The sequence below is a fragment of the Anabrus simplex genome, chromosome 3 (genome assembly GCF_040414725.1).
Source record: "Anabrus simplex isolate iqAnaSimp1 chromosome 3, ASM4041472v1, whole genome shotgun sequence".
Taxonomy (NCBI): Eukaryota; Metazoa; Arthropoda; class Insecta; order Orthoptera; family Tettigoniidae; genus Anabrus; species Anabrus simplex.
The window spans coordinates 460,511,856-460,524,239 of NC_090267.1; the positions used below are offsets into that span (position 1 = coordinate 460,511,856).

General features: G+C 42.8%; 1 long non-coding RNA gene across 1 annotated transcript in view; it reads right to left on the reverse strand.

The window, feature by feature from the left end:
* Nucleotides 1–1,723: 1,723 nt before the first annotated feature.
* LOC137499042 (uncharacterized) overlaps nt 1,724–12,384 on the reverse strand; it is an 88,433-nt gene continuing 77,772 nt past the window's right edge. The window contains exons 2-4 of the long non-coding RNA XR_011017987.1: nt 4,237–4,323; nt 4,032–4,115; nt 1,724–1,822 (exon numbers count right to left, since the gene is read on the reverse strand). This is a non-coding gene — a long non-coding RNA (uncharacterized lncRNA). The remainder of the gene's footprint in view (nt 1,823–4,031; nt 4,116–4,236; nt 4,324–12,384) is intronic.

Below are 12,384 nucleotides of genomic sequence, written 5' to 3' on the forward strand. Positions count from 1 at the left end.
TTTCCACTCCCGCAAAAAGGAATTATATCTGGAGACACTTGACGCGACCGGAACGTCTGCCCCTCTCAACACTCCACGGCAATTCCTCCTTCAACCACAGGGCGATCTCTTAAATATACTACCGGGCACAGCTGTGAACTCGCATCCGGTAGATAGTGGGTTGGATCCCAACTGTCGGCAGCCCTGAAGATGGTTTTCCGTGGTTTCCCATTTTCACACCAGGCAAATTCTGGGGCTTACATTAATTAAGGCCACTACCGCTTCCTTCCCATTCCTAGGCCTTTCCTGTCCCATAGTAGCCATAACACCTATCTGTGTCGGTGCGACGTAAAGCAACTAGCAAAAAAGATCTTAAATAAACTCACCCCAGCTCGCAGAACGAATACCAGATCGTCCACACTACAGTTTCCATATCTTGTGTTCTACGGGTCTTCTGACATCGGTGATGCGGTCAAAATGTGTAGCTTATAATTCTATGACGTCTTATTATATGCGGAAAGCAATTCGATCGGTAATTAAATGGACATCTTCAATCGAATAGGGACGCCTCTTCGGTGATTTCCCATTCTGATTCCGGGTACACAGCTAACTTGGTACGCTTTGAACGCTTACCTTCTTCTGCAACACAATTATAACTGTTTAAAATTTTCCATAGGTTTAAAATGCCCACATATGACTTTCCGATCTTTCACTTAACATGTAATACAATTATTTCGAAATACCCAGCTTCATACCAAGTTAACAAGTTGGCACTATCGTATTTCAGCCGTTTTTAGTGGGTGGGGTTATTAGAATATATCATTCCTCCTTGTTCTTTCCTTAGCTTGAGTTCTCTCTCCGGATATTTTTCAAGCAACGAAGTACTTGAGTAGGCACCACCAAATCGGAGTTGCTGCGCAACCTCATGCAATCTAACTTCCATACGGACAAAGAAAGCTAGAAAATGCCTCAGTTCCCACAGTCAGTTACCGATACAGTTATATCTGTTACAGACACGGTTACACTACGCCATACGGACAAGGAAGGCTAGAAAATGCCTTAGTTCCCACAGTCAGTTACCGATACAGTTATATCTGTTACCGACACGGTTACACTACGCCGCATACCTGGCATTAATTACGAATATAAACTTTACTTTCGCCATAACACGCACCCTTGTAAATAGTATTAGACAGAAAACAAATTTGTAACGTGTGGTGAGAATTATTTCATAAGATACATAACCTGAATCTTAACTTTTACTTCCGTGTTACATTTTCAGTCGTGTTATTTTCTACAACAATTTCTGAGTTTAGTTACATAGTTAATTAATTTTAGCATTTCTTCTTTTTGTGTAGATTTCAATCCTAATTCTGTTTTTGATCTGAACTTCCACATTATGGCTTAATAAGAGTCTGTTATTGGGTAATACAATTTCAAAGGGAATAGCACTAAACAAACGAAAACACGAGGAGACACGTATACCACAGCGCTAAATTTCCCTATATTTTAAGTAACCTTTTTACCAACGCATTAAAAATATTACTACACCTTCCGCATAACAATACGGTCGTTAAAATCTGTTGGTAGTACGCAAGAAAGTATTTAACTTCTATTAGCAAAACTTCATCTTAGTTATCTGGCTGTTTACCTGACAGTCTTAGTACAGGCCCTAAGTATAAATCTTAAAATAATATAAATAAAATTTTGTACTTGCTTTTAAATATGTAAATATTGTAAAACGTCTTTTCTCAATAAAAGGAGGGATAGCGGAGTCCAGTATGACGGGTGCAGTGTGATGAGGATTCGCCTTGGGGTGCCTCTCCGTCGATCGTGATGATTCCTGCGCCGGAAAACAAAAGGTCAATCTACGTATGTACAAACATACAACCCAAAATCAAAATTCAATAAGCCAACATTGCCTCCATTTCAATGGCCAAAGTGCCGCTGGTTTGGCTGACGGATAGGAATATAAATAAAATGGTTCGATTCGTCAATTGGCAAGTTAGCACTGTGAAGTACCCCAGAGAATGCCGCGTGCTTGTTTGAGACAACGTTAACAGTAATTCCGGGAGAGTTGCCGCACTTTTTATGTCTTTTGTTATATCTCGGAATATTAATTTAAAAAATTGTTGCAAATTCATCGAGCATAATTTGAAAACATGTACATTTGATCAGGGATGAACAAAATATTGGCAATTGAAAGTAAATGGAAGAAAGGAGTGAACAAAGGAATTGTTGCATCTGCGGCGTCTCTCCCCGGATCCCGGTATAGATGCCGACTTTGCTCGGGAAAGATGCCGCGAGTAAAATAATTAATGACAAAATCAAATTTAAGCCAGTTTCTTCAACTTTAATATAACCGAACACTAGAACGTAGACTACTACAAGACAATTATATCCACATAATATAATCATTCAATGGAAAAAATCTATCTGATAATTTACAACATTAAAATCATATTTTAATTTCGATTTACTATAAATGTGCATGTGCAATGGATTCTTCACTGTGTTATATAAAACCCCATGGCACTTAACACCCTTGAAATGGCTCTGGCCTGCACAGCGACCGCTGCTCAGCCCGAAGGCCAACTATCAGGGAGAGACGCCGCACCCTCCTGTTTTCATATCTCAAGGCTATCATGGCCCAAAATTAGCTTACTCTCAACTACAGTTATGTTTCTGACGTCTACTGTACTAAAAACGTCTGATTTAAGCATTTGAAGCCAACTTAATATACAATAAATTAACACACGCAAAAACTTTGTCAGGAGGAAACATGTACTCGCCTCATGATATCGGCTATAATTGGCGTAATATACGAGCAAATTTCGTCACACTCGCAGACAGTAGTTTTTCCTTAGAAACTGTAAAACCACTAATATTGCCATCTAGCTGTAACGATGGGAACCTTTAGCCACAGTGTATGCGGCATCTCTACCGGGGCGGCATCTGTCCCGGATTTACCTTATTTTGAAAGGGGCGTCACTCTGGGTGCCTGTGGCCGGCTGGTCAAATCAGGCAATGTCCAGGTATGTGAAATATTTAGATGTAACAGTGGCCCGATGGGGGACTGAATGGGAACGTGAGGTGAAACCACATGGGTAATCAAGATTCCGGTTGATCAAGTCTGACCACACAAAGGGAGGATTACCATATTGTGCACGGAGCAAATTGTACATCTGCGCCTGCCATCCTGGTGCAAATAATGGGCTCCCTACAACACCCCGTGTCATCCCGCACAATTGTTGTAGATGCTGGACTATTGAGTCGCCGTCCCATGAGTTGACTGCCATGAACAGCACAACTCACACGGCGGCGTTTGGAGTGGTGCTGTACACGGGAAGCATAGACCACTGACGAGTGGTGATGAATCTCCGTTCTGCACTGCCTCAGATGACCATCGTCTGCGAGCATGGCGGCGCCAAGGGGAGTAGGTATATTTTTCCAATGTTTTGGAAAGACCCACCGGTTTTACTCCTGGCGTCATGAAGTGGGAATCCTTCGGGTATAACATGAAGTCACCTTAGGTAGACATTCAGGAAGACTGACAGCTAAACTGTACGTCACGGACATCTTGCGTCCTCAAGTGTTACCAATCGTGAGACACTCTTCTACACATGGCTCCTGTCTCTAGAAACTACCTGTTTGATGCTTAAGTATTTTGTTGGCCTCCACGATCTCCTGATCTGTCCCCGATATAACGTGTGTAGGACCATCTTAAATGTCAACTCCGTCCCAGTGCTAGTATCCAGAATACTGAGGGCCAATTACAACACTTGTAGGTAACTTGCCTCAGCAGAAGATACAATACCTCTACGCCACCCTTCCTTACCGAATCCCTGCAAGCAACCAGGTCCAGTGGGGTCAAACATCTTAGTGACAATGGACTAGCAGTGTGCTCCACCTGCCAACTTCGTTATTGTTTCGCTTGATTTCATAACGACTCAAAATCACATAACATCTCAACACGTGAAGTTTCATTTAATTTTCTCCCCTCCTTCTAGGTGCTTAAATGTTTTTGTACGTTAGTGTATGGTATACTTTACTTCTTCCTGTGTGCGCGGGACCCATCGTGCTCAGGGGCTGGCCGGGAGGGGGGTGCACTTGCCCCACGACAGGTGCGGCCCTGGCTGCAACATATATTGGCTTCAGTAAATGCTTCATTGTGGTCCAATTGGTGCGACTGATACTTGGATACATGACAAAGGTGGTGCAAGGTACAGTACCTTAGATCATACTATTAGTCCTTACCTGGTTTTGTTAAACTAGGAGGTGGGGTGATGTGGATAGTGTTCTGTCGCTCAATCCGTATTTCATGAGTTGGTCTCACCGCATTCACTGAAAAAGAAGAGCACTCATGAGACTAGGATCACAATGAGATACAGTACATGCTGCTTGCGTCAGATACTTTGAACCACGAATACCATAGTTCTGAACTTCGGCTCCGTTCATAATGGCATGGATAACTGAACGGGGCAACTGGTGATTCCTCTTGCATGAAAAGAAACAAGTGTTATTTTACTAATCATGAACTAGGAAAACTGAGATAAATTGTAAACCTCAGACATTTAAATTGTACGGCTACATAAAGAAAACCATTATTCAAATGAACTGCTGCATGTTTCCTGTTAATGTGTGAATGAAAGGGCGATTGAAATTGATGAGTCAACAGGTATTTGAGAGACTGGATGAGGAGTGAGGAATTATTGTACATGTTATTTTTTAATAAATCATGTAATAAGCGCTGGTAAATCACTTGCGAAAGCGAAGGCTAAAATTGTATGGGTATCTAGAATGAATGGATGAGAAACGGCTAACTAAGAAAATATTCAAGTACATCACTGGACTGAAAGCTTCGACGAAGTGGGTGGAAGAGGTAAAAAGATGGATATGATTCACAACAGAAAAGAATTTAGTAGCCGAGTGGACAGCATCACAACATTCCAGGAGAAACCACCAAAATGTAGACCCAAATTGGTCATATCTGAGAAAGAAAGGAAGATCAGAAGTGAAAGGATGAAGACGTTCGGGGAGGAGGAGGAGGAGAAGAAGAAGAAGAAGAAGAAGAAGAAGAAGAAGAAGAAGAAGACTTAAGTTCAGTGCGGTCCATAGGTGGACAAATTCGGAAACAAAGAAAAAACACTGGTAACGGAACTCGTAAACAGATCCCAAATATCCGATAGTTCATAGAGAATGACAATATGGGCACGTCGAAATACTTGCTAAAATCCACCCGCACATTGAAACTCGGATGGGGGCTGATGCACGTACCAACGCTAACGCAGAGCATTTTGAAGATTTTTTTTGCTAGTTGTTTTACGTCGCACCGACACCGATAGGTCTTACGGCGACCATGGGACAGGAAAGGGCTAGGAGTTGGAAGGAAGCGACCGTGGCCTTTATTAAGGTACAGCCCCAGCATTTGCCTGGTGTGAAAATGGGAAACCACGGAAAACCATTTTCAGGGCTGCCGACAGTGGGGTTCGAACCTACTATCTCCCGAATACTGGATACTGGCCGCACTTAAGCGACTGCAGCTATCGAGCTGGGTTTTGGAACATTCAATGTGAGGACGAGTTTCATGTGATATATTGATACGTTCTGCTCCTGAGTGTTTCCCGTGAATAATGTACGAGGGCAAGTCAGTCAGTATGCACAACTTTGCTCTAATTGGCTTTAGGTTGGCTCTAGAGCGTTGTTGTGCTCACCAGCAGCTAGATGGCACCGTTGTCTACGTCTGTGATAGGTTTCAGCGTTATCAGATCAGTACAGCTTGCTCTGTTGCGACGTGCCACTCTCTGTTTGCACCAAGGTAAAACAGGCGTTCCCCCACAAGGCTCCTGTTCAGCATAGCAGGTCAAGTCGCCTGGTCGATGTTCTGGCCCTCCTCCCCAGTTTTATCCCCCACAGAAAATCCCACGCGGTTACGTGAACGCTGGTGATCCACGAAATATCACTGTAATATTTGTCACAAATTGAAGAGAGTACTTGGTTTACTCAAATAAAGTCTCAAATCCCAGGTTGATTAAGAAATAATACGAAATATTTTATTTTAGAGAATACATACTTTACTGCCTTACAACTATTTCTGCTACGTCGCAGCGCTTCCGTAAGTGTTTTGTTTGTCCAACACTTTCGTCTGTGATGTCTTTGCTCACTGAAGTTCTTTGGTGTCGTTTTATTGATTTTTCTCATTCGATATAATTTGATGGGCTGTCACTTCAAGAGCACACTATAACTGATTCATTACACGATTTATTGGTCCAGGGATCATGCTATTTTCCTTTTAATATATATATATATATGTATTGGTCCAGGGATCATGCTATTTTTGGTTCAACAAAATACCCGCACTCCCATTCATCGGTGCCAGCCAACGAGCTAGAAAGAGAGCTAGAGCTCGTTGGTGCCAGCCCTGGACCTTAAGAAAAATCAAACGACGGCGCGAGCAGCGGAATGCAAGACATATGGACAAAGATAACAAAGATCACAGACATAGCACTCCCATTCATCGGTGCCAGCCCTGGACCTCAAGAAAGAAACAAAAAACGGCGCAAGCAGCGAAATGTAACACCATGGACTCCTGTTTACAGCTCGTATGTACGTACTCATATTTCTTGCTAGTAACGACGGTATTTCTTAATCTACCTGGGATTTGAGACTTTATTTCAGTAAATCAATGATTACCTTCCATTTGTGACAAACACTACAGTGATATTTCGTGGATCACCAGCGTTCACGTAACCTCTCACGCTCTAGAACACTGTCCTTGAGCCTGTAGGATGGGATATCTCGCTGAGTCCCAGGAAAAGCCAACCCTCGAAGTTAAGCGGATAATGAAATGAAAAATGAAATGTACACAACAACTCAAAATCTAACTTTTTGACAAATATGTCCTAAAGCTGAAAATTTGTGTAAGTAAATAATGTCACGCTACAAAATGTATGACGGGAGTGTAACCTAGCAAACGTTCAGGCTGTGGTGCAAAGAATGGATAGATGGACAGACAACGTTACCTAGCAATCGTATGGCTAGCGGCCATCTGAAATTAGCAGCCGTTGATGAATGGCCATGGCCGAGAGACAAAGACATATTTACGATGATTTGACTTTCCCATGGGGAAACATGACACCATCTTAATTATATATCTCCCAGGACCAATTTAACAATTGCTTTACGTCGCACCGACACAGATAGGTCTTATTCGGACGATGGAAGAGGAAAGTCCTAGGAGTGAAAAAGAAGTGGCCGTCGTCCTAGTTAGGGCATAGCTCCAGCGTTTCCCAGGCGTGAAAACGAGAAACGACGGAAAACCATCTTGAAGATTGCCGACAGTGGGGTTCTAACCCACTATTTCCCGGATGCAAGCTCCCTTTTCTGCGCGGCCAGCAGGACAGGTGGTGCGATGTATATATATTTTAAAATAATCCTCCTTTCGTCTGTATTGTTTTTGACTTGCTACTTGGTTTTTACACCGGACAGAACAAATAATAGCCATTGGCGGGTTCAGTTTAATTTTTGTCTGTCTGTCTGTCTGTCTGTCTGTCTGTCTGTCTGTCTGTCTGTCTGTCTGTCTGTCTGTCTGTCTGTCTGTCTGTCTGTCTGTCTGTCTGTCTGTCTGTCTGTCTGTCTGTCTGTCTGTCTGTCTGTCTGTCTGTCACATCACAGACGAATGAATTGATGACTTTTCATGAAAAGTCCACAGCCTGTTTCCAGTCATTCGATCGGGTCAGGAATGGAATGAATGAAACCCCATCTGGTGGTGAGAATAGGAATTGAAAACTCTGTACATTAGACTCGTTCAAAAATGTATTTGAGAAAAAAGCTCTATTATTGCACAGTTTGTCTGTGAATATTGTTATTATATAGGAATGTTCGCATTGATAGTTGTTCTTCATTTCACATTCCTGTGTTCGTGTTAATCATGCCCCAATAATTACCATAAATCGGCGTGCATGAGACGTACCATCGGGTTCTGAGTTCTGCCGCTAGTTAGTTTCTGAGTGAAGTGGAGTCAGGACTTTTGAATCCACAGCTATTCATTTCTCTATGTAATACCTGGTTCAGTCTGTCAGCGTATGTGACCTCATAGAACACGAACAATTATGCATCAGAAAATACCCATCAGTACGTCGAAAAGCCATTGCATAATCTCAAGGTGTTCCAAAACTTTTCGGAGAGTTACGACCTTTATTCGCTACAGAGTCCCTTTCACGCGGTTTTGCAACTAAGTTTTGCATTGCAGACTTCGCTGGATGTTTTGCCAAAATGCCCCCAGTCTTAAACTCTTGCCCAAAGAGTTTGGCACAGGTTTTCCACCAACCGTGCTTCGCGTAACACTCGACAGTGAACACGCGCTGTTTTATCGTGAGCATCATTTTGTGTTGCATTCAACTGGTCACTAAACACGTCTGCTCCTCTCCCTCACACACACGTATTGATTGGCACAGCGACGTATTCGGGACAGAACATGTGAGAGATGCGCATGGACAAAAATATGACAGCAACCGGTTGATGCCTAGAAAACACGGTTTCCAGCATTTTTTGTGATGGGCACTTCTCCTGTTCATTAAGAGGGGTCAGTTCATTGTCGGTAATATAAATAGTTCCGGGGCCAATTTTATTTTGCCCACACTATTTATTTATTTATTTATTTATTTATTTATTTATTTATTTATTTATTTATTTATTTATTTATTTATTTATTTATTTATTTATTTATTTATTTATTTATTTATTTATTTATTTATTTCCTTCACCGTCCAGGGTTAGTTTTCCTCCAGATTCAGCGAGATATCCCACCTCTATCGCCACAGGGATGGTGCCTTGCAGCGTGAGATATCTGATCGTGGATACACTGGGAAGGAGTACCAGTACATCATCCAGGCGGCCTCGGCTGCTATGCTGAGCAGCGGCCTTGTTAAGGATGCGAAGATTGGAAGGGATAGGCAAGAAAGAGGGAGGGATGCGGAGCGGCCGTGGCCTGAAATTAGGTGCCATCCCTGCATTTTCCCGGAGAAGAGGTGGGAAACCACGGAAAACCACTTCGAGGATGACTGAGGTGGGAATTGAACTCCCCTCTACTCAGTTGACCTCCGGAGGCTGAGTCCGAGTCCCTGGGGTGTACCATTTGCCACAAACATACACGTACGCGGGGAACGACTGTCGTTTGTTTTTCTTTCGCGGCCTTCTCTCAGAGGACGTATTTGAGCGGTGCACAGGACTGCCAACCTGCGTAGTTCAGAACTATGCGGACAAACAAAGGATGTCTGGGGGGCGTAAACTCCCTGTAGGTAAGACGATTGGTCTGGTTGGGGTAGGGGCTGGAAAAGACCGTTTGTCTGGAAGACCATCCCCATATTGGTGGGGGCGGTAGAATAACAACCACGGTATCCCCTGCCTGTCGTAAGAGGCAACTAAAGGGGGCCCCAGAAGCTCTTAACTTTGGAGCGTGGTTTGGCGACCACGGGGCCCTTAGCTGAGTAGTAGAATTGCTTCCACGTGCCTGTGCCAGGCTCCTCAATTTCATCTATCCTACCCGACCTTACTTGGTGAACCCCTGTTCTTTTCCGACCCCGACGCTATTAGGTTCGCGAGGGCTAGGGATTCTTTCAATTTCACGCCCTTCGTGGCCCTTGTCTTTCTTTGGCCGATACCTTCATTTTTAAAGTGTAGGATCCCTTCCCGTTTTTTCTCCCTGATTAGTGTTATTAGAGGATGGTTGCCTAGCTGTACTTCCTCTCAAAACAGTAATCACCACCACCATCTGGAAGACCAGTAATATGCAGATACGCAAAGGATGGAAGCCTCTAGCTTCCTGTGGAAAAGACGCTTGGTAACGACCTTTGTATCAAGGTAAGTTTCATATAACATTATTTCCATCTTGAAGGAGGAAAGGAAGATCTTGAGGAAAATTCTGGGTCCAGATAAAAAGGAAGAAGGGTATAGGCTCAAATCACGCAAAGCTACGGAAAGACTGTCTAACCTTGCCGCAGACGTCAGGAAACGAAGACTGAAATTCTATGGACACGTTCACAGACTATCGTCTTCAAGGCTAACCCACAAGATTTTGACATACACCGAAAAACTGAAGAACGTACCATGGATACAAGATGTCAAAAATGATCTGGAAAAGGCCCATATAGAACCACCAGAAACAGTGGACAGAAACATTTACCGTCACAAGATACATAGATGGGTAGTAAAGCCAGAGAATGAAGTCCCTAAAAGATCGGGGACTAAGTGGTCAGAAGAAAGAAAACAGGCACACAGCGAAAGAATGAAAGCAATATGGTCTGTTAGAAAGGCGAATCATAAATGTAATGCGTGATAAAACAGGGTCCATACGCAAATAATTAACAATTAATTAATTATTTCCATTCTGTAATCTAAAATGTTTTCTTCATACGTTTCATTTACTTGTGCTTTTAACCTGCTGGGGTTGGTAACGTATTCCAAGTAAAATCATTCACGATACTGACATCACGCGGCAATTTCTGTTCGCCAATAGAAATGCAAGTTGTTACTTAAGCAATAAAAATGGCGTGTAATAGTCTTCGTTGGGTAATGAAAGTGGGAGGCGGGACAGTGGGTTCTCAGATATCGCTATGAAATCTCCTCCCCTCTGAGACTCATTCCAAGTAAGATTTCTTTAATTTCTATTTCCTTAGAATGTGAGAAATGGTAGGTAACCAGGACTGAATTAAGAAAGAAAGAAAGAAAGAAAGAAAGAAATAATAATAATTAATGTTATTTGTTTTACGTCCCACTAACTACTGTTTTACGGTTTCCGGAGACGCCGAGGTGCCGGAATTTAGTCCCTCAGGAGTTCTTTTTACGTGCCAGTAAATCTACCGACACGAGGCTGACGTATTTGAGCACCTTCAAATACCACCGGATTGAGCCAGGATAGAACCTGCCAAGTTGGGGTCAGAAGGCCAGCGCCTTAACCGTCTGAGCCACTCAGCTCTGCGAAAGAAAAGAAAAGAAAGAAAAGAGGATTAATTTGTCAGTACCTGGCTTATTTTGCTGTTTCTCAGAGACTGATGGGGCTGGCCATAAAATATTTATGACATACTCCAGTAGTCCAGCTGAAACTACACACAGCACCCACATGGCCATGAAAACTAGAACATCCATCAGGTCCATCGCGACTCTCCTCGAAATTCTCACTCATCCGAAGGAGTGGGAGCAGGGCGAGCAGGGGCAGCAGCAGGTGCTCTAGGAGTAGGAGGCCTTTCGCATTTCTTGAAAACGAACATCTTTAAAGCAACTCCAATCAATATCAATAAGACCAAAATTCCAACGGATGCTAGGATTTTCATATCCACCATGACTTGGATGAGTTCCGTGTCCCAGTTTTTCTTACATCAATCGTTATCCACTCCTCTTTCGGTCATCCGCCATAAATTCAGTTCAACTCTATAACCTCGATTTCTTCGGGCGCCAAGGGACCATTCGCCTTGTTCTTCACCTGAATGACTTCAGGGGAGTTCAAGGAATCTACTGCATGTTTAATGATACCAACTATCAGCACAAATAGAACCAAGAGTGTTATAATATATAACATAATTTAGAATTTCTCGAAATGTCCACGAGGGAAAATTTTGATAAGACATGAAAACAACTAAAAATTTAGCTAGCCACGAAATATTGTTAATATTGGAGAATTACCATGGTTACCAAAAACTATATGTAACAATATTAGACTAAAAACGCGTCCACGTCCAGTACATTGTTTTAATGACTTTTAACAAACGCAAGGATGTCATGTCCACTAAAAAGTGGAGAAACATCTGATAAGAAAGGAATGTAGACTTGCTCGGTCCATGATAAGGTGAGATACCTCGTTCTGTGGACTAGGTCTTTACAAAATCATTGGGCCAATTGCAGAAACGGTATTTAGACGATGTCTACGGTTAAACAATGCCTAAGCATGGCTGCCGCATTGCACAGACGTTATTTATCACTTAGACAGTGTCTAAAACCGATGTTCAACCGGTCATGTTTAAACACTGCCGAGGAGTGAATCGCAGTCAGAGGTTATGTACCATGAAATATGTAATTTGTATTATCATGCTGAGACGATTCCGGGAAGGTAGGTTAGTCCGACGGCCTCTCTGTGGGTCGTCCGCTGCTAAATCTTAGCAATTCGTTTGACATGCACGGGGAGATAGATCTTAAAATAAGGTTTCGCTTTTCGAGAGAGACTTGTTTCTTGACACTGACAAAGTGACAGTCCGGTGACCGTCAACTTGAATACAATTTTTGGCAACCGATATATTGTGACCGTTCGTGGACGCCGTGGTTTGTAGATAACCATGAACTATCAAATTATTTGCCGACTAGTATTCAGAAGGTTCGCATGATACTCCACTCAGGGCATGGCCCTTCGAAGAG